Source organism: Colobus angolensis, unplaced genomic scaffold (assembly GCF_000951035.1).
Source record: "Colobus angolensis palliatus isolate OR3802 unplaced genomic scaffold, Cang.pa_1.0 Scaffold35, whole genome shotgun sequence".
NCBI lineage: Eukaryota > Metazoa > Chordata > Mammalia > Primates > Cercopithecidae > Colobus > Colobus angolensis.
The window spans coordinates 6,199,793-6,219,561 of NW_012116821.1; the positions used below are offsets into that span (position 1 = coordinate 6,199,793).

Consider the following 19,769-nt stretch of genomic DNA (forward strand, 5'->3'; position numbering starts at 1 on the left):
AGGTACTCTTGACTCAAGAATGGTCCACTGCTATCTAAGAGGCTCATGTGAGTATAATGAGCTTATTCAGGGGATCAGTATGTGGAAGAAAGAGGGATAGCCAAATTTATCCAACAGCTGGTAGGATTTTTGGATGAGTTTCATTGCTAGTTAAATGAAACTTTAGTTAGTACCTCCCTCCTGAGGACATATGTTTTCTTCTAAATAAGATGATGATAATGAGTAAAAACAGAAAATGTAATACACTGTTTAGTACAGTTAAACAGTGCATCATGAGTAAAAGACTATAACATAAGTAAAAAGGTACTTAAAATATTTGTTGAATTAATGAATTTAGAATACTGCTTTTTATCTTCTGAATTTAGAAGTTGGAGGAAGACACCTTGAGAGGACTTTCTGATTTATTGAGCCTTAGTTTTTACAGCTAAAGATTTTCCAGTCAAATACGTCTTTAGTAGCGATAGGTAACTTTTTTTTAATGAAAAAATGTTTCAGACTTCTGGGTAAGCAAGAATTACATTTATTTCATCTAGGTAATTTCAAATTCATAATTGGTAGAATGTGATTAATGAGGTTTTGCTATGGTGATCCTCTCCTATTATAATTAAAAGTAATTGGCTAAACTTAAATTACTCCTTAGGCCTCATGTTTCATTGTTCTAATTATTCAAAGAAAAAGGTAAGTTCTTTGAGTATGAGAAACAAGAAATAATAAATGTTGATATTATTTTTGTTCTCAATTTTAAACAGTGTTGGAGAAATCAGCATGTTAAAACAACTGTTGATGATAGCTTTTGGAATAAAGTTGCAGTGGAAGGAAGCTATGGCTGCAAAATCGTTAAAATCTTCAAGATAAAATTAAGAAGTAATGTATCTCAATAGCAACTCCTGATAGCAGGTGTCAATTTAAAGCTACTTCTCATTTCTGCTTCAAAAGTTATATACTAATAAAAGTGGAATGGTCTTGAAAGCATCTTCTACTTTTAAAAATTAAGTGTGTAGGGACAGGATTAGAAAACATTGTTGGTTTTACAATAGGTTTGGAACTAGCTCCTCAATTTTTTTTCATTTCAGTTAAAGATGGCATACTCTCCTAGGCTCAAAACCTGTCTTATTCTGTATCTAATGATTTTTCTTCTCTTATTTCTGACTACTAACAGTCTAAAACCCAGATCCTCATCAATTCTTAAGTGGTAAATTATAGGTGCTCCTAAAAGAGTCCTATATCTGGTTTTCCCATTATTTTTAGTCCATCCAGCAGTTAGCTAACATATTATTCTTCCTTGGCTCGTAGTTTTCATTAGACACTTGATTTTAAATCAGCTATTTTTCTTACTATACTGTTTTATAAAATACTGTGATGTAACAAGTATAACTAACATTTTTAATATAATTTTGTGTATGATGAAAGTGTATATTCTGTTTTTAAATTAGACTTATTCTAACTAGATAAAACTTTCAAGATGGTATTTTTGAATGTAAAAGGGTATTTTATATACTAAATAGGAGTTGAAAAATTGCTGAAGCCATGGTTCTTTTAGAGCTATGTTAAAGAAATAGATGCTTCCCAAGGTATAGGTTGAGCATCCCTAATCCAAAATCTGAAATGTTCCAAAATCCGAAACATTTTGAGCACCAACATGACATCACAAGTGGAAAATTTCACATGTAGGTACTTAAAAACACTTTAATGCACAGAATTATTTAAAGTGTTACATAAAATTGCCTGCAGGCCATGTGTATAAGGTATATATGAAACATAATGAATTTCATGTTTAAACTTGGGTCCTATCCCCAAGAGATCTCATTACATGTATGCAGTATTCAGATGTTTTTGAAACTGGAAACACTTCTGGTTCCAAGCATTTCAGATGAGGGATGCTCAACTTCTAACTGTGGTCTTATTAATAGTGATATTTATTTGGTTTGCTGGCCGTAGCCCGGCATTAGGCTCCAACAGGTACCATCTGGTGTCAGTTGGAGTTGCTATTTGAAGACCCCTTTCAGGTGCCAAAAGATAAAATTAAAGGTGTGGAAAAAATCTTGTAATGTCACTTCACTTCAGTGATAATGTTCCTTTTCTCAGATTCTGGCAGTGTCACACAGTTATCCCCTATATCAGTGGTTCTCACCTTAAGTATGCATGGAGCTTGGTCTAGAACCTTACCATCTTTAACTCAACAGACTGTTTTCTGTTTTTGTTTTTTTTTTTCCAAATGCAGGGTTGACTCTAGCTACTAACCTGTGTATTATTTTTACTTATTTGCTCTTTTTTCTTTTCCTATGCTTGCATCTCCCAAATTTGCCTTCCCCAGTTTTCAAAGTAATCTGTAATTTTCTGTTCTTATTCAACCAATTCTGAATAGTCAAAATGCAAAATGCTATTAGTTGCTATGGGACATACAGAGAAATATAAGATATGATCCCTGTCTTCGGGGAGCTTATGGTGTGACTGAATAGACAAGATGTAAGCGTAGAAAACTGAAATAGTGTAAGAAACAGTTCAAGAAAGATCATGATGCAGTAAATGGCTATTTGGTTAATAATAATTACTAGCATAGAGAATAGAACTCTGAATTCAGAGGAAGGACTAACTCACCATGAACTGGGTATATTAAGAAGGTTTTCATGGTGAAGGAAGGGTTCATTCTGGACATTGAAGGATTAATTGGTTTGAGCTAGATAGGGAAGAAAGTAGACATCCATTCTAAATAGAATAGTAGCTGGTTCTAATCTTCTCTCTTAACTCCAACATGAATCATATCTTTTAAAAAAAAAAAAATCCTATGCTTATGGAGTGTAACATTGGCTCAGATAAGTCACCTGAGTGAATCATTTACTTATTTTATCTTGGGGTCAAAGAAGCTCATGTGAGGGTTCCTCATTCCCTAAAATTCCCCTTTTATATTATATAAGATGGTAAACAAGAAGGCACTTTAGAAATAATGTAGTCCAACCTGTAATCTAGTAAAAACATCTCTTCTAGAGGCAAATAATTTCCTTATTGGAAATGTCTGATATAAAAATATTTTTTTCTGTTCAAATTAAATGTCTTCTCATCACTTTAAGCTATTGATCCTAGATTTGCTTTCAAAGAACTCTCTTAACCTCATTCCAAACAAGGAAATGATAATGGCAAAACAGTTTAACCAAATCTACCTTTTTGGTTTCTGTTCCAGTTTGTGCTTATAGCAGATAAAAAGCATACTTAGGTGTATGTTGTGATGATGTATTGATATTTCGAGGCCAAAAATAATGCTTAAGAGTTATTGAATTAATAAGAGCCCTGATTCTTAGGGAGAACTATAGATTAAGTAAATCTATATTGATTTACTCTAGAGACAAAACTGAAAATATGTAAAGAGTCTGATTATTTTCAGGGTATTAGGAGCACCTGGTTCATTACTTTTGCATGCCCTAGCTGGAAGTCATCCACTGTGAAGGTGTCTCTTTCAGAAGTATCTATTTCATTAATACTAGCTATCCTATGTATAATTTCAGCATATTATATCCTTTTATGTCTTATTTGGCGTTAGGATGTTCTTAGCAGAATTTTTTACGTGTGCCTGACTTTCACCAAGGACAAATTTACATAAGATCCAGGCTTTAGATCCTTTTAGTCTTTGCATTTCAATTTTTATCCAAATTCTCTGATTTTTTTTTTTTTTTTTGTGCAATAAAGTTGTAAACCATGGCTGAAAAATATTTAAAATCTTCAAATGACTCTGTTGCAATATTTCTAAGTTTGTGGTATGTTTGTTTGTTCCCATATAAAGTCAATTATCAATCAAAGGTAATTATATTCAGGTGTATAGTTTGGATAATTTTATTAATAGAAAAGTTTATAATCTTTATAGTCATGTTTATTAAAATGTTTATAATAATGGATAAATTGTGAAGTGTAGGGAACAACTATTTTTATCCTCATTGCTTCTGTATGGAAATTCAATCAAGTGAAATTTTGTGGAACTTTCTATTTATATCCTTCTCTTAAGGTACCTTTTTATAATATGCAATTACTGTCCTGGCTCAAACCATGCCTGTATTAATATATTTTAGGTATTACCTTTAGAATTCTTTTCTAAAGGAAATCAATAAATTATTTGCTTCATCCTCTTCCACTTTGATATTAAAAGCTATTTTTAAGTCCTGTGTTTCTATGTGATATTGTTAGGTACTTTAGAATGTTCTTTAGGAGTGTTCATTCACATCATTGTAATCCGTATGATACTGTATTATATTAGGTGTATAGACCACAAAATAAAAACATTGAAAATTATGTTGGAAAAAAGTAAACTTAGAAAAAACAGACTTAAGTCTTTGCCTGTCCGTCCATCTTTCAAATAGTTTGTCGAACCTCATTTCCTCTAACATTTTTTCAGATATGGAAAAGGAGAGTTCACAACTTCTCCTGAAATTTACTTTTGGAACTCAAAGGAATCCCTCTAATTTTTCACTCCAAATGTATCCTCAACTCTTCCTCTCCCTACTTAAAACAAACTTATGTATATTATTGTCACATTTAAATATAAGCGCAGTCCCTCTTATTAAATGTTTTATAACATTCTATTCATTCTAATTGAGTTTGTTTAAATCCAGGTTTATAGCATAAACCTCAAATTACCACACACACACAAATCCAAGTGTTCCTATTGTTGGCTTTTTTTTTTTTTTTCTTTTTTTTTTTCTGAGACGGGTCTTGCTGTGTCATCCAGGCTGGAATGTAGCAGCACATTGTAGAAACCAGCTCTCACTATGTTACGCAAGCTGGTCTCGAACTTCTGAGCTCAAGCAGTCCTCCCACCTCAGCCTCCCAAAGTGGGATTACAGGTGTGAACCACCGTGCCCAGCCTTGTGTTAGCTTTAAGCAGGATAGAAAAATGCATATTAAAATTATGAGCTACCACTGTACATGCACTAGATTGACTGAAATTAAAAAGGTTGACTGTACCAAGTTTGGGTGAGAATATAGTGAGAAATCAACATAGATAGATTTAATCTATGGCTTCTTTTAAATATTAGGGCTCTTATTAAATCAGTCTTAAGCTTTCTTTTTGGACATTGTACAGCTAGTTATTCTTTTTATTTGCCATAAGGTCAAACTGGAACAGAAACCAGAACGGTAGATTTGGTTTAACTATTTTGCCATTATTATTTCCTGGCTCCCTATCTTCACCTAGAACTCTGTTGGTGGAAATGTAAAATGGTTAAACTGCTTTGGAAAGCAATTTTGTAGTTTTTTACAAAGCTAAACATATATAACCCAACCATTTCACTCCTAAGTATTTACCCAAGAAAAACAAAAACATCCACACAGAGACTTGTATAAAATGTTCATAAGTTACTTTATTTATAATAATCAAAACCAGAATATTACTCAAATTTCCATAAACAAGTGCAACAACATGGATGAATCTCAAGCATCTCAATCATTAGGCTGAACAAAAGAAGGCAGACAATAGTTACTACTCTATGAATCCATTTATATAGAATTCAGCAAGCAAATTAATCTATGGTGACAGAAAGGTCAGTGGTCCTTGGAAACATGAAGGGAGGAAGGGGTTACAACAGGGCACAGAGAAAATCTGGGGATGATTGTGATGATTTTACAGTATTAAGCCATGTTAAAACTGTTTTAAACCTAATCAAATTTTACACCAGTATGTGCAGTGCATTAGTTTTCTATCACTGCTTAACGAATTACTACATATTTAGCAGGCTAAAACATCTCTAGTAATTATCTTATAGTCCTGTAGGTCAGAAGTATGAGTAGGCTTGGCTGGGTTATCTGCATAGGGACTCAAAAGTCCAAAATTATGGCAGTGACAGCTACATTTCTTTTCTGCTAGCTCTGGGGAACAATCAGCTTACAAGCTCATTCAAGTTCCTTGTAGTTGTACAATCTTAAGCTTCCCTTTTCATATCTAATAAGTACAGAGGCAGATTCTATTTTTCCTGATGGATATAATTCTTCAATGAATTGTGAATTGTTTCTCTTGGACTGTGAAGACAAAATGAAAGTTTGGAAGAATTTTGATAATACAGACATGTATGAAATAATGACAGAATCCCAATTTAAGGAGAGTAGTTAGCCAGAGTAAGTTTTTGTTGGATTTAATATTATTGTTCCTGGTGTCTAGGTTCCTGTCTTCTTCCTGGGTGTCAGAAAAAGGTTTCTAGCTCCTAGAACTGCTTTCAGGTTCCCTCCATCTTGAAGCCAGCAGTAACTGCCACATCTCCCTCATGCTTCAAATCTTTGCCTCCTTTCTCTGTTGTCAGCTGGAGAAAGCTTCACTTTCAAAGGTCTCATGTGTTTAGGTTAAGCCCACCCATATAATCTCCCAATTTTAAGGTCAGCTGATAATTGACCATAATTATATCTTTAAAACCTTTCTTAACATGTAATATAATCATAGGAATAGTGCTAGGGACTGGATATCATGCGGCCATCTTAGAATTCTGCCTGCCACATGCTATATGTTGTGCTTCACTTAATACCTCAATAAAGTTTGTATGTTTTTTTTTTCCAAAAAACAGAACAAAAAGATAATAATAATATATGCATGTAGTGGGATGGTTGTGACACCCAAATAAGATGTAAGTTGATTTTTCTCACTGATGATTTGGCATAGCATTTCTATGTCCAAATGGGGAAATAGAACTAAGTTAATAATATACTTACCACTTTCTCTATATTTTTTATTTTCTTTCATCTATGATGTTAAGAAACAGTAGAAAGGTGAGGATGTAGCTAAAAATCAAACAGAATAGAGGTGATTTTGTAAGTTTTTAAAGTTCACTCAAAATTGTGATTAATATTGTGATTTTATGTATGTCTACAAAGTAGTATTTAAAAATTACTATTACTTTATTAAACTTGTACAAGAGATGAATCAATGTAAGTGTGCATTTTGTTGATCCTATTGTTTAGACCAATCTTGGAATTCTTGAGTTTATAGAATTCTCGTATTACAGGATGTAGGAAATAACTGTTTTTGTGACGTGTAGGATGCTTTACCTCCACATTGTTTATTTCCTAGAAAGGATTCAATCAAGAGTAATAAATTTAATATTTTATTATTTTTATTTATGACCAAAGGTTTTAGAAATTCAAAATTTTAGTAGACTAGATGAAACTTTAGAATGAAATGTGGTTAGTCTTGCTTGGATCCTCAAATTACTAGTGTGTAATACCAAGTGTTACCAAGAATGTCAAACAGCTGGAACTCTCATAAGTTGCTGATGGGAGTATAAATTAGTTCAAGCACTTTGAAAACTATTTGACAATATTAACTAAAGCTGTATGTATGTATGTGTGTATATACCCTATAACCCAGTGGTTTACTCTCTTTAATCATTCCACATCTACGCCATAATACACATTAAAATCTCTTTAAGATCAAATGTTTGTCATCTTTTACTTTTTTTTTTTTGAGACAGATTTCACTCTTGTTGCCCAAGCTGGAGTGCAATGGTGTGACCTCAGCTCACTGCAACCTTCGTTTCCTGGGTTCAAGTGATTTTTCCTGCCTCAGCCTTCCAAGTAGCTGGGATTACAGGCTCGTGCCACCGAGCCTGGCTTGTTTTTTGTATTTTTAGTAGAAATGGGGGTCTTACCATGTTAGCCAGGCTGGTCTCGAACTCCTGACATAAGGTGATCCACCCGCCTCAGCCTCCCAAAGTGCTGGGATTACAGGCATGAGCCACCATGCCCAGCCCTTTTACTCCTTTTTAAGAAGACTTATTTGTTCCTCATTGACTACCAAAGTTCAAAATCTTCAATTTGATTGCTTTTTAAAAAATCTTTTATTCCTACTTCTGTTTTCCTTTCAAGCAAGTGTCCTTATTTTTCCTCTCTTATTCTCGACTTAAAATATCCTCTGTCCGTGCCATTTTGTTTGTGATGGACGTCAGTGCTGTCCAATACAACTTTCTGCAGTGAAGGTAGTGTTCTGTAACTACCCTATCCAGTAAGGCTATTGAGCACTTGAAATGTGGCTAGTGTGACTGAGGAACTGATTTTTAAATTATTTACTTCGTTTTAATTTAGCCACCTGTGGCTAGCTAGTTAATTTATTGGACGCAATGGTCTGAATTACTGCCTTTCTTTAACCTCTTTGGCTTGTTTTGATTTCATTCTCTCAAATGCATAATAATTTACCTTAGTCTACTTTAGACCTTAGCTATATGTTCATTTTTATTGTTTTACATTTTTTGTTACATATTTTTGCTTCCTGATTATTTTGTAAGCTTCTGGTTGGTGAAGCTATTTTACTACTTTTCTATTCCTTTCACTTTCTATATTTTAACTATAATATGTAATCTGTAAATATTTATTGAAGGAAGTAGTCATCTGGGAATTGAGGAACATTATTTGGAGCTTCAAAATACCATTGAAAATCTTTTAGGATATTGTGAAATTTGGGAGGCCAATTTGTCAAGAATACAAAATAGATTTAAAAACAGTAACAAGGCCAGGCATAGTGGCTCACACCTGTAATAGGAGGCTGAGGCAGGAGGATTGCTTGAGCTCAGGAGTTCGACACCAGCCTGGGTAGGCAAGATAGGGAGACCCCGTCTCTGCAAAATAATAATAATAAATAATAACAATAATCAGTAACAGATTAAGAGGGTGGCAGGGAGCTGAGGGATAAAAGACTACATATTGGGTACAGTGTACACTGCTCAGGTGATGGGTGCACCCTAATCCCAGAAATCACTACTAAATCACTTATCCATGTACCCCGGAAACTTGAAACAAAAAATTAAAATATGTATCCTGACAGAAATACAGTAGAGCAAGCAGTAGATGCAAAATCTGAAAACAAAATCTAGTCTCATTGCCGCCATTAATTTTGTGAACTTAGAGAAGTTTCTTACCTTTTTCAGGTAAGTTTGCTAATCTACAAAAATGAAATATGAATTAGTCGGTGTTTTAATATCTCTTCCAGGTTGAGATTCCTTTTCTTTTTGTTTCTTTCTTTCCTTTTTTTTTTTTTTTGACAGAGTCCCCCTCTTCTATGCTGTCTTCTACAGAACTACAGAAAGAATATGACATTTCATGTGACTTGTGGGGCATTGGAAGGTGAAATGCTAGGAATATTGTGTTTATCCTGGCTCTCTAGTCTAGAAGTCAGGTGGACTGAAGTTACAGGGCATAGAGAATGGCAGCGATATAGGGGAACAAAGCAGTTAAGTAAATCTAAGATTTCTCCTTGGGACTGAAATAGGTAAAGTGGGCATATGCCATATAGAATAATGAAATATAAGGGAAAAAATGAAAGGGGAAAAAAAAGGAAAACCTCTAAATGTTCTCTTGCTTTCGCAATTAATTTTGGCTTTAAAACTCATCATTCTCCCACTACCCCATCCCAAATACCATTACTCTCTCCATCAGCCCAGTTACTTAGTTGTACACATTTCTAGAGTTAGTCATAAATTTTTTCCTAATCCCATAGACTTTGTGGATAGGGAGTCATATATTGATATAATTGATCTGCTTTAGGAATAATTTTCAGTTTTTGGCTGACTGTAGAAAGTTTCTTAAGCCAAGAACTTGTGCTTCACCCCTTCTGGTGATCCAATCAATCATCAACCTGTTTCCTTCTACCTCCAGGATGTATCTTGAGTTGACATGCTTCTCTATCACTGTCACATAGTCCAAGTGATTACCATCTCTGTCACTGAACTACTTTATTCATCTTCTGTCTGGTCCATCTGCATTTATTCTGCCATTCCCCACTACCCAAGTCTCCATAGAGCAATTAGAATGAATAGTCATTCCTGATCTTGGCACTCCTTTGCTTAAAACCTTTCAAAGGTTTTCCATGAGGACAACATAGAAAATTGTCAATATGACCTTCAAGGTCCTACCTAATCTAACCCCTGCTAACCCTGAAGTCTCTCATTGCACTTCACCCATGATGGCCTGCTGTCATTATTATTCCCTGTTCACCTTTCATTCTAAGAATGAAAACACATACACAAGCTTCAGTTTCCCCAGCTTAGCTAGCTTAGCTAATAATCCTTTTGTTTTTAATTTAAATGTTACTTCCTTAAGGAAACAGGTCCCTTTTATAGCATTCCCTACTTTTACTTCATTACACTTACAAGTGTAATTAGATACTAGATTCTAGGAAATACGTGGGGAATTGTTTGGTTTTGCTCACCCCTTTATCTTTAGCACTTGGCACACAGTACTTGCTTCACTGATATTCAGTAAATGGTTGATGAGATGAATGAATGGATGGTGGTGTGTCAGTACTGCCATTTTTCATATAAAGTACAACGTATTTGATAGGTATATGTTTTTAGAAATATTTTCAATATGAAGAACACAGTCTTGTTTTTCTAGTAGCTTAATTCTGCATTTGTGGTTTAGATGCCTCAAACTTCAGTTTTAACATCTTTTAAACCCACTAAAAATAAACTTGGTGGTTGGGTGCAGTGGCTCGTATCTATAATCCTAGCACTTTGAAAGGCTAAGGCGGGAGGATTACTTGAGCCCAGGAGTTTGAGGCCAGCCCGGGCAACATGGCAAAACCTCGTCTCTTCAAAAAATTTAAAAATGTGATGGCACACCCTGTAATCCCAGCTACTTGGGAGACTGAGGGTGGGAGGATCGCTTGAGCCAGGGAGGTCGAAGCTGCAGTGAGTTGTGATCATTCCACTGCATTCCAGTTTGGGTGACAGAATGAGACCTCGTCTCAAAAGAAAAATAATACAGTAATAACCTTGGTGCAATATTATGCTTGTATAGTGATTTGTCAAGTAAGTTTCAGTAGTGGTTATATTAATTTAAAGCAAATAATATTTTCTTTGAGAGTAACAGGGAATCACATAAGAAAATACTACTATTTAGTGGATTTTATTACTAACATGAGTATACAGAGTCTTCTTTCCACTCTATAGGTGTCTAATACTATTGATTATTTCATTAGCATACAGTTTTCTTGACTCTATCAGAAATGTTGGTGTTATGAATTGCTGAGTGTGTAGGTTATTTCTTCATTTCCTTTTTGCTTTAGTTTGCTTAGCAATGTGTTATTTTCAACTTTACTAGCCTATCAAAATTTAATGCTGTGCTGTTGTGACTTCAGGCGACGTAATTTTTTTTTTTTTTTTGAGACAGAGTCTCGCACTGTTGCCCAGGCTGGAGTGCAGTGGCATGGTCTCAGCTCACTGCAAGCTCCGCCTCCCAGATTCACGCCATTCTCCTGCCTCAGCCTCCCAAGTTGCTGGTACTACAGGTGCCCGCCACCATGCCCGGCTAATTTTTTGTATTTTTAGTAAGAGACGGGGTTTCACCATGTTAGCCAGGATGATCTCCGTCTCCTGACCTTATGATCCACCCTCCTCATCCTCCCAAAGTTCCGGGATTACAGGCATGAGCCACCACACCCAGCCTCAGGTGACATAGTTATTTATATATTTATTTTTGGTAAAGATAACACTGTTCTTAGGGCAGTTTTTTTAAAGCAAGAGCCAGAGTACCTCAGAGCAAATAACTGGAGATGTTCAGCATGATGAATAGTTCTTTAGTCCTGTGAGTACCTAAATTGGTTTTGTCATTTTCCTATGAATCTCCTTTAGACATTCATGAGTAGTGAGTAGTTTTAAAGTTTGCTGCTCACAACAAAGGGGAAAATTTATGATTTCTGTATATTTCTGAGGTCGTTTTGCACAAGAAGCACAAGCTTCTTTTTCACTGGTAAGTGAAGTTATTTTTAACTTCAGTTTTTTAGTTTACAGTAGTGAAACAGTTTGAGAATGTGCATTATAGATTTAGAGAAAGATAAGTTATAAAATTCTGTTTCTGATGTACTTCTAAACAATAACCTTTTAAATTTATTTTATATTAAATCACTGTTTAAATACCTATGGTTTTGTATAATTGAAATATGGTTTTAAAATTAGATATATTTTTTAATGTGCAGTTCTTCATGCATTCTTATTTAAAATTTTTATATTTAATAGTATCTGCCACAATTATATTTTGTCATTGGCATAGGAATTTATTAAGGAAATTATTTCTATGAAGAGCAAAGCTCTATTTAAACATTCTCATACTCAAATTATTTAACTGGTCAATTGTGCAAAATTAAGTGACTTCTATTCTTAAGAACGGAGGACATAAGTATTTGCCCTCCCCAAAATTCTTAATATATTTGAGACATTGAAATTGTTTTTATTAGAATACTTATTTTAACCTGTTCCTTTAGGTCACATAATATAATCCTTTAGTTTGAATAAGTATTTAATACTATATTATGAAAATTGAAAATTGTATTTCTATAACATAATTTTTTAGTTAATGTCATTTTAAAAATACTGGAACACCTTTAAATGATCATAAATTATTTCATTGACCATGAATGTAAAGAATCACTTGTCATTGATGAGGTAATAAAATACTTTTCTTATGTTCTTTATATAACCCATAAAGCAATTATTAACTATTAATATAATTATTTTTGTGACATCTTAAAATAAGCAGCTATTTTATTTTCCTCTGAATTGTTAACTACAAGGAGTCCTTTAAACATTTTAAATAAACTTTACTGGCCATTTTTGAGTTCTGAAATCAGAATTTAGATAGTGTACTTTTCTGATTTCTAAATTTGTAAAATTATGACATCTGATCTTGGGTTATTTTTAAGACTTTATATATTGCTTATACTCATCCATGTATGTGCCTCATTTTGAATCAAGAGAAGGCATTCTTAAACTAACAGAATATATTAATTTATTAGTAGTAGTCATCAAAATAAACTTTTAATTTAGAATTCTGTCAAACATTTTGCTATGGTTAGATTTCAGTAGTTTCGTTTTCCTTGCCTTCCTAAAAGAGGGCTTTCAATATAAGATATTGTGATATCTTTTTTTTTTTTTTTTTTTTGAGACGGAGTCTTGCTCTGTTGCCCAGGCTGGAGTGCAGTGGCACGATCTCGGCTCACTGCAAGCTCCGCTGCCAGGTTCACACCATTCTCCTGCCTCAGCCTCCCGAGTAGCTGGGACTACAGGCGCCCGTCACCGCGCCCGGCTAATTTTTTGTATTTTTATAGAGATGGGGTTTCACCGCGTTAGCCAGGATGGTCTCCATCTCCTGACCTTGTGATCCGCCCGCCTCGGCCTCCCAGAGTGCTGGGATTACAGGCGTGAGCCACCACGCCCGGCCTGATATTGTGATATCTTATAAACAGTATTGTGGCTCATTTTATTTTTAATGTTAAAATCTATATCAGGATTTAAACGTATACCCATGAAAAGGGTTTTTTTTTTTTTAAATTAAAAACATCATTAAGATTTTAGCTAAGTTATTTGTTCTTAAAAATTATTTTAAAATCTTTTTAGGAGATACATTCTTTAGTTTACATACTCTTTGATGTTTGCTTCAGCAATTGACAGTTTAATTGATAAGAACATAGGAAAATAAGCGAAATTGCTTTAGTTTTTTTTACATCATTGGGAAACCAAATTACTTTTGGAATCACTTGTGTTATATAATAGTTGGGAAATTCAAAAATTGGCTATTTTATGTTTTAGCACAGTATAATTTAGCCCTTTTTAATAAAAGTTTCCCCTTATTAAGCAAGTTAGGCACTGATGGATTAAAAGATGTTAAAATATATGTAATTGGTTCATTCTATGCAGTGTTTAAATTCTTAAACAGTGTATCATTTGCAGTATTAAAAATACTGAGATGAATTTGATTTTATATTTGCTTGATAATTAAATCATACCTATTAGCATTTAGGGTTTCTTTTGGTTTTTAATTTTTTAAAAATTACTTTCTAGCCTGACAAAGGATTCCATGAAAAAGATGGTGTTGGGATTGCTCTAAAATGGGAATCAGGCAGTTTTCTCAGGATTTAGGAGATAAAGTTATTAGACTTTATTTTACTTTCTGCCACTAAGATTTTGATAGTTGAGTTAGATAAATGACATTAGAAATCACCAAGGAATAAGGTAAAGAACTAAGAAAATGAATTTGGTGTTGAAACTGAAGTAAAAAGAAAGGATGAGGAAAGGTTTTCTCTCTCAAAAGCTTTTTCATCGTACCTAAAGGCACTGTTTTAATCACAATGAAAGCCATTTTTCTTTTGAGATTGGATAATATTTCAAAACTAGTTTGTATGCTGTACATTCCTTTCATCAAAATGTGTGTGCTTGCTATACCCTAGAACTCAGAGCTAGCCCATAAAGATGAAGAAATGAATAAGATACGATCCATCCATGCTTTTTCTTGGGGGAGTGAAACAAGCAAGCCTATGTTTCCACAATGCATTTGTAAGATACTATTTTTCTCAAATGTATTTCTTTTCCATGCACATACAAAAAAGCAGCTCCTTAGAATTGTGATTAAATAGTTGCTTTAGAAAAGTGTGTGTGAGAGGCGGGCGGATCACGAGGTCGGGAGTTCAGAACCAGCCTGACATGGCGAAACCCTGTCTCTACTAAAAATACAAAAATTAGCCGAGCGTGGCGGCATGTTCCTGTAATCCCAGCTACTCAGGAGACTGAGGCAGGAAATTGTTTGAAGCTGGGATGCAGAGGTTGCAGTGAGCCGAGATCGTGCCATTGCATTCCAGCCTGGGTGACAGAGCGAGTCTCTGACTCAAAAAAAAAAAAAAAAAAAGTGTATGTGTGTCTATCTTCCTGCAGCAACCTATTTTTTCTTTTTTGGCTTCCTTAAAGCTTGTGATTTTGTTATTTCTTCCATTTATGTATTGATTAACTGTTGAGCATCTTCTGTGTTCTAGATCTTGGAGATACAAGTTGAGTAAGGCAAGATTTTTACCTTCTAAAAGCTGACATTCAGGCATGGACGTGTAAACAAATAAGTACAGTATAGTAAAGTATAATCAGTAGTAATTAGGTAGATGCACTTGTGGATCCAAGTTGAGGGCATCAAAGAGTAGATGGCTCCATTTACCTGAGGGATTCAGTTAGTCTTCAGAAAAGAGTTACTGCTTGAGTCTAGTCTTGAACGATTGTGTATTCTCTATTAGGATAAAAAAGTGAAATACATCCCAGGCAGAGAGCAGCATGAGGAAAGGCAGGACTATAAAACAGCAAGATGTATTTAGAGTAATTAGAGTATAATTTAGGAGTGTAGTGAGAAATGAGGGTAGAAGTAAGGAGGGGAGGCTAAATCCTGAAGACCTCATATGTTATGTTTGGACTTTACCCTGACAACAAGGAACCAAGAAAGGGTTTGATTTTGCAGAAGGACATTTCCAGATTCAAATTTTTTGTAATACAATAGTCCCCCTCTCATTCATGCTTTTGCTTTCTGTGGTTTTAGTTACCAGTAGTCAACCATGGCCCAAAAATATTAAATGGAAAATTCCAGAAAAAAAATTCATAAGTTTTAAATTGCACATCATTCTGAGTAGCATGATGAAATCTTGTGCCATCCTGCCTGGAATGTGATTCATCCTTTTGTCCAGCATATCCACACTGTATATGCTTCCTTCTCATTAGTCATCAACATCCTCAGCTCCTGACTTTCAACCATTGACATTGTCATGTCTCCTTCTGACATAGCCTAACACTATGTCACAGTGCCTATGTCATTCACCTCAGTTCATCTCATCCTGTAGGCATTTTATCATTTCACACCATCACAAGAAGGGTGAGTTCAGTGTTGTGAGTTGAAGAAACACACTCAATGTGTTTTTCCTCTGCTCTCACACCACAGCAACAATCAACACAGAATACTTGTGTGATCAGCCAAGCAAGCAATTAATTCTTCGGCAGACTCTGGCTGGGTGTCCTTCAATTCAATTCTGACACTATCTTCCTGGAGATAGTGTCAGATCCCACAGATTGAGGATTCAGTCCCACAAGACTGCCCCCTCTTGAGATACCAGTTGCAAGTTCAGGCCTCTGGAACTTCTGTTCCTACCCACTTCAAGTTAGGTTCCCATGACTCCCCCTTTGGGTTTGATTAATTTGCTGGAGTGGCTCACAGAACTCAGGGAAGTACTTATACTTACCCATTTATTATAAAGGGTATTACAAGGAACATAGATAAGAATGCATGGGGCAAGGTATAGGGGAAGGGGCATAGAGCATCCATGCCTTTCCAGGAACCTCCATGTGTTTAGCTCTCTGGAAGCTCTCCAAACCCATCCTTATGAGTGTTTAGGGAAGCTTCATTACATAGACATAATTGAATAAACCTTTGGCCATTGGTGTCAACTTAACATTCGGCCTATTTCCCCTCCCTGGATGTTAGGGGGATGGGGCTAAAAGTCCCAACCCTCTAGTCATGCATTGGTCTTTCAGGTGACCAGCCCTAATCCTACAAAGAAGTAACACTTTGGAGATTCTAAGGAATGTAGAAGTTGTATCCCAGAAAATTGGGTGGAAAACCAACCAAATAAATATTTCACAATATTAGAAGTACAATTAGATGTTTTGAGAGAGAGCAAGAGGCCACATTCATGCAACTTTTGTTATAGTATATTATTGTAATTGTTCTACTATTAGTTATTGGGTTATCCTCTTACTGTGTCTAATTTATAAGTTAAATGTTACAGGTATGTATAGGAAAAAACATAGTATGTATAGGCTCAGTACTATTTGTGGTTTCAGGCACCCACTGGAGGTCTTCGAATGTGTCCTCCATGGATTGGAGGGGATCTGCTCTATTATTAAAGCAGTGGTGTGGGATGGGTTGAAGACTGGAGGAAGAAAGTCTGTCAACCTGAGATAATCAAAAAGATCAAAATCCAGTTCAAAGAGTTTATTCAAGCAAAAAGCTGGGTATAGCCATTTAGGAGATGCAGACTCCAGAGAAATGGGGTCAGTGCTCTGAAGTTAAAAGTTAAGGTTTTGCTTATGAAGGCAGCAGCAGCCCATATGTAGCAGCTGCTGCAAAGATGCTGGCTGCAACGGGGAAGGAGCGGTCAGGGCTGGGAACAGGTGGGAGCCCTGTGCTCTACCAAGTTGGTGGGGTGGGAGCCCTGTGCTTCTGGGCACAACTGCAGCCGCCCAGCCACGGGCTCTGGTCCTGGCCATCCCTGTGCTCTTGGGGGCCTGGGAAGCCTCCTTGCCCCCACAGGCTTGGAAGTGCCTGCTGCCATTCTCTGGCCTCTTCCCCATCCCGGCACCTGCTCCAGGGCAGAGCAAAGTTGTGACTAAGCCCAGATGGTGTCACAACCTGGCAAAGTGTGTGCACTCAAGACAGTACTGACACACCAACCCCTGCCACCGTGAGCCCCTCCAGACTTTGGGTGCCTATGAGCATGGGAGGAAAACGGAAGTGGGGGCTGAAGGCAGCTCGGCTCAGGCCTGCAGGCACCCCTCAGCATGAACAGCATGGGTGCCATGGACAGCAACAGCATGTTGATGGTGACAGGAGGCAGACAGGCTCCTGGGTAGAAAGGGGTGGGTCCTGGGTGAAACCCCATCTTCAAGCCGGGAAATGCCTGAAGCCTGGGAGCTGGGCTCTCAGTTCTGTGTACCAGAGTGAGAACTTATGGTGCCTTTTCCAAGCCTACCCATGGCCGCCTATGGACCAAGCAGCATGCACTTCCTACTTTCAGAGCCCGTAAAAGCTTCAGACTCAGCCAGATTCACACAGACGTTAGGACTACCAGCTGCAGGAAGGAGCTACCCACTTTGGGTCTTCTCAACTCATTGGGACAATCTCCTTGTGAAGAAGAGCTACCCACTCCTGGTCTCTTCTCTGCTGAGAACTAGACACTCTCATTGGGATGACTGTCTGTGGAAAGGAGCTACCCACTTCGGGTGTCCTGAGAGTTCTTCTGTCACTCAGTGAAGCTCCTCTCCATGTGCTTCATTCTTCCCAGACGTGGGACAAGAACTTTGGACCTGCTGAATGGCAGGACTGGAAGAGCGGTAACACAGAGCTGAAACATGATCCCCAGTTGCCACGTTGCAGGCAATGAGAAGAAGAGAAGAGAGAAGGAGAAAAGAGCTGTGGCCCTTTGGAGATCCCAGACCTAGGAGCTTCCTAAGCCAGGGCTGTGACACCCTTTTTGGGTCTCTGCAGTTCCTGGTGTCTCCAAGCTTCTGGGCACCACAGTGTTCCCTGGTTCCTGCTGTGGAAGCCACTTGTGGTATACCTAGTCCAGCCGCAGCCTCTCAGGGAGCCAGCACCTGGAGCTGCCTGCCCCACTGCAGCCAGCATGCTTGGCTATGTGCAGTGGCTACACCCTGTGCTCACTTACACACCCTTTGCCACTCCGTGCTTGGCTCACCCTCAGCAGGTGTGGGATCCAGGCTGGTAGTGTGAGCTCAGCGCAGCCTGCCAGGCTGAGTGAGCGGAACATGCCCAGCAGCCCTGAGCAAAACTCAGACACAGTTGCCACTGGCCACAGAGGTTTCCAGCTGGAAAAGCGACACCCTAAGGATCCTGTGATACTTACATAGGAGGAAAACAGAAATTTAATAGGATTGCAACTTTTTTTAATAGAAGGCTGGTTTATGAGTTACAGTAATTAGTTACAGTTTGTTTTCTTTTCCACCTGGCTTTTCTTTCCTTTACAGCTGTTTTTAAATTTCCTTTCTGGTTTTAAAGAGTATACTTAACATTCCATCTTATGACAGTGTGATAGCCACAAAGTCTGTGTGTGAGAAAGGTCAGAGGGAAGTTAATCCATGATGAAGATCAGCAGTGAAGAGGGAAGAGGTCTTCCCTGGGGTCCTTTCGTCATGTGCTACATTTTACAAAACAGTGTAGGTAAGGAAGGAGGCCAATATATAATCGGAGAAACAAAGATTACAGCTGCACAAGTTACAGCTGCCTGTCACGTGACTGAGGTCCCGTAATCACATTCCTTTAAGGCGCAAAATAGAGTCCAACAGCTTAGATTTTGAATTACCTGTTTTCACAAGTCTAACCAAGTGAGAGAGGACTATGGTTTGAATTAAAGTAGTAGCAGTTAGAATAGAAAAGGATTCAGAACATGAGAGATGTTAATGATAGAATTAATAAGGCTTGATCCTCTTTGGATATAGAGAAGAGACTGCAGTGGTATGGCAGAATTGAAGATGATGCCTAGATTTGAAGAGGAAAATGTAAGGAATTTGGCTTTGAATATTTTGAATTTAATAAGTTTTATGGAACTTCCAAGTAAAAATTTCTAGGAGTCAGTTGCATATGCATATCTGCAGCTTAGGAGAGAGATTTGAACTTGAATTAAGAAATTTTGAGTTATTCATATATATATATACAGATACACACATATATATACACACATATACACACACACACACATAAATATATACTTTAAGTTCTAGGGTACAAGTGCACAACATTCAGGCTTGACACATGAGTATACACGTGCCATGTTGGTTTGCTGCACCCATCAACTCGTCATTTACATTAGGTATTTCTCCTAATGCTATCCCTCCCCCAGCACCCCACTCCCCAACAGGCCCCCGTGTGTGATGTTCCCCGCCCTGTGTCCAAGAGTTCTCATTGTTCGGAACTGAGTTCTTGATTAAATTCTCAGCTTGGTCATTGTTGGTGTATAGCAGTGCTACTGATTTGTGTACCTTGATTTCATAATCTTAAAATCGGTATTTATAATTCTTGATTTGAGATATTATGAATTTATTTTTTGTGTGTGTGATTTGTTGCTAGAGATTTCTTGTTCCTTTGTGTCATATTTTCTTGCTTTTTCATGTTTCCTGTGTCCTTATGTTGGTTTCTGTGCATATGGTGTAACAGTTGCTTCATATAATTTTTTGAAATTTTTTTTGTAGGAGAGGATTTTTTCTTTAAGATGTAAA

At 36.8% G+C, this 19,769-nt stretch overlaps 1 protein-coding gene across 3 annotated transcripts in view; it reads left to right on the plus strand.

The window, feature by feature from the left end:
• WASF1 (WAS protein family, member 1) overlaps positions 1–19,769 on the plus strand; it is an 81,888-nt gene that overhangs the window by 20,291 nt on the left and 41,828 nt on the right. The window contains exon 2 of one of the 3 annotated variants that reach the window (XM_011952798.1): positions 750–864. The exons of the other annotated variants lie outside the window; for them this stretch is intronic. The gene's annotated coding sequence lies outside the window, so the exon portion shown is untranslated. The remainder of the gene's footprint in view (positions 1–749; positions 865–19,769) is intronic. 3 annotated transcript variants of the gene reach the window in all.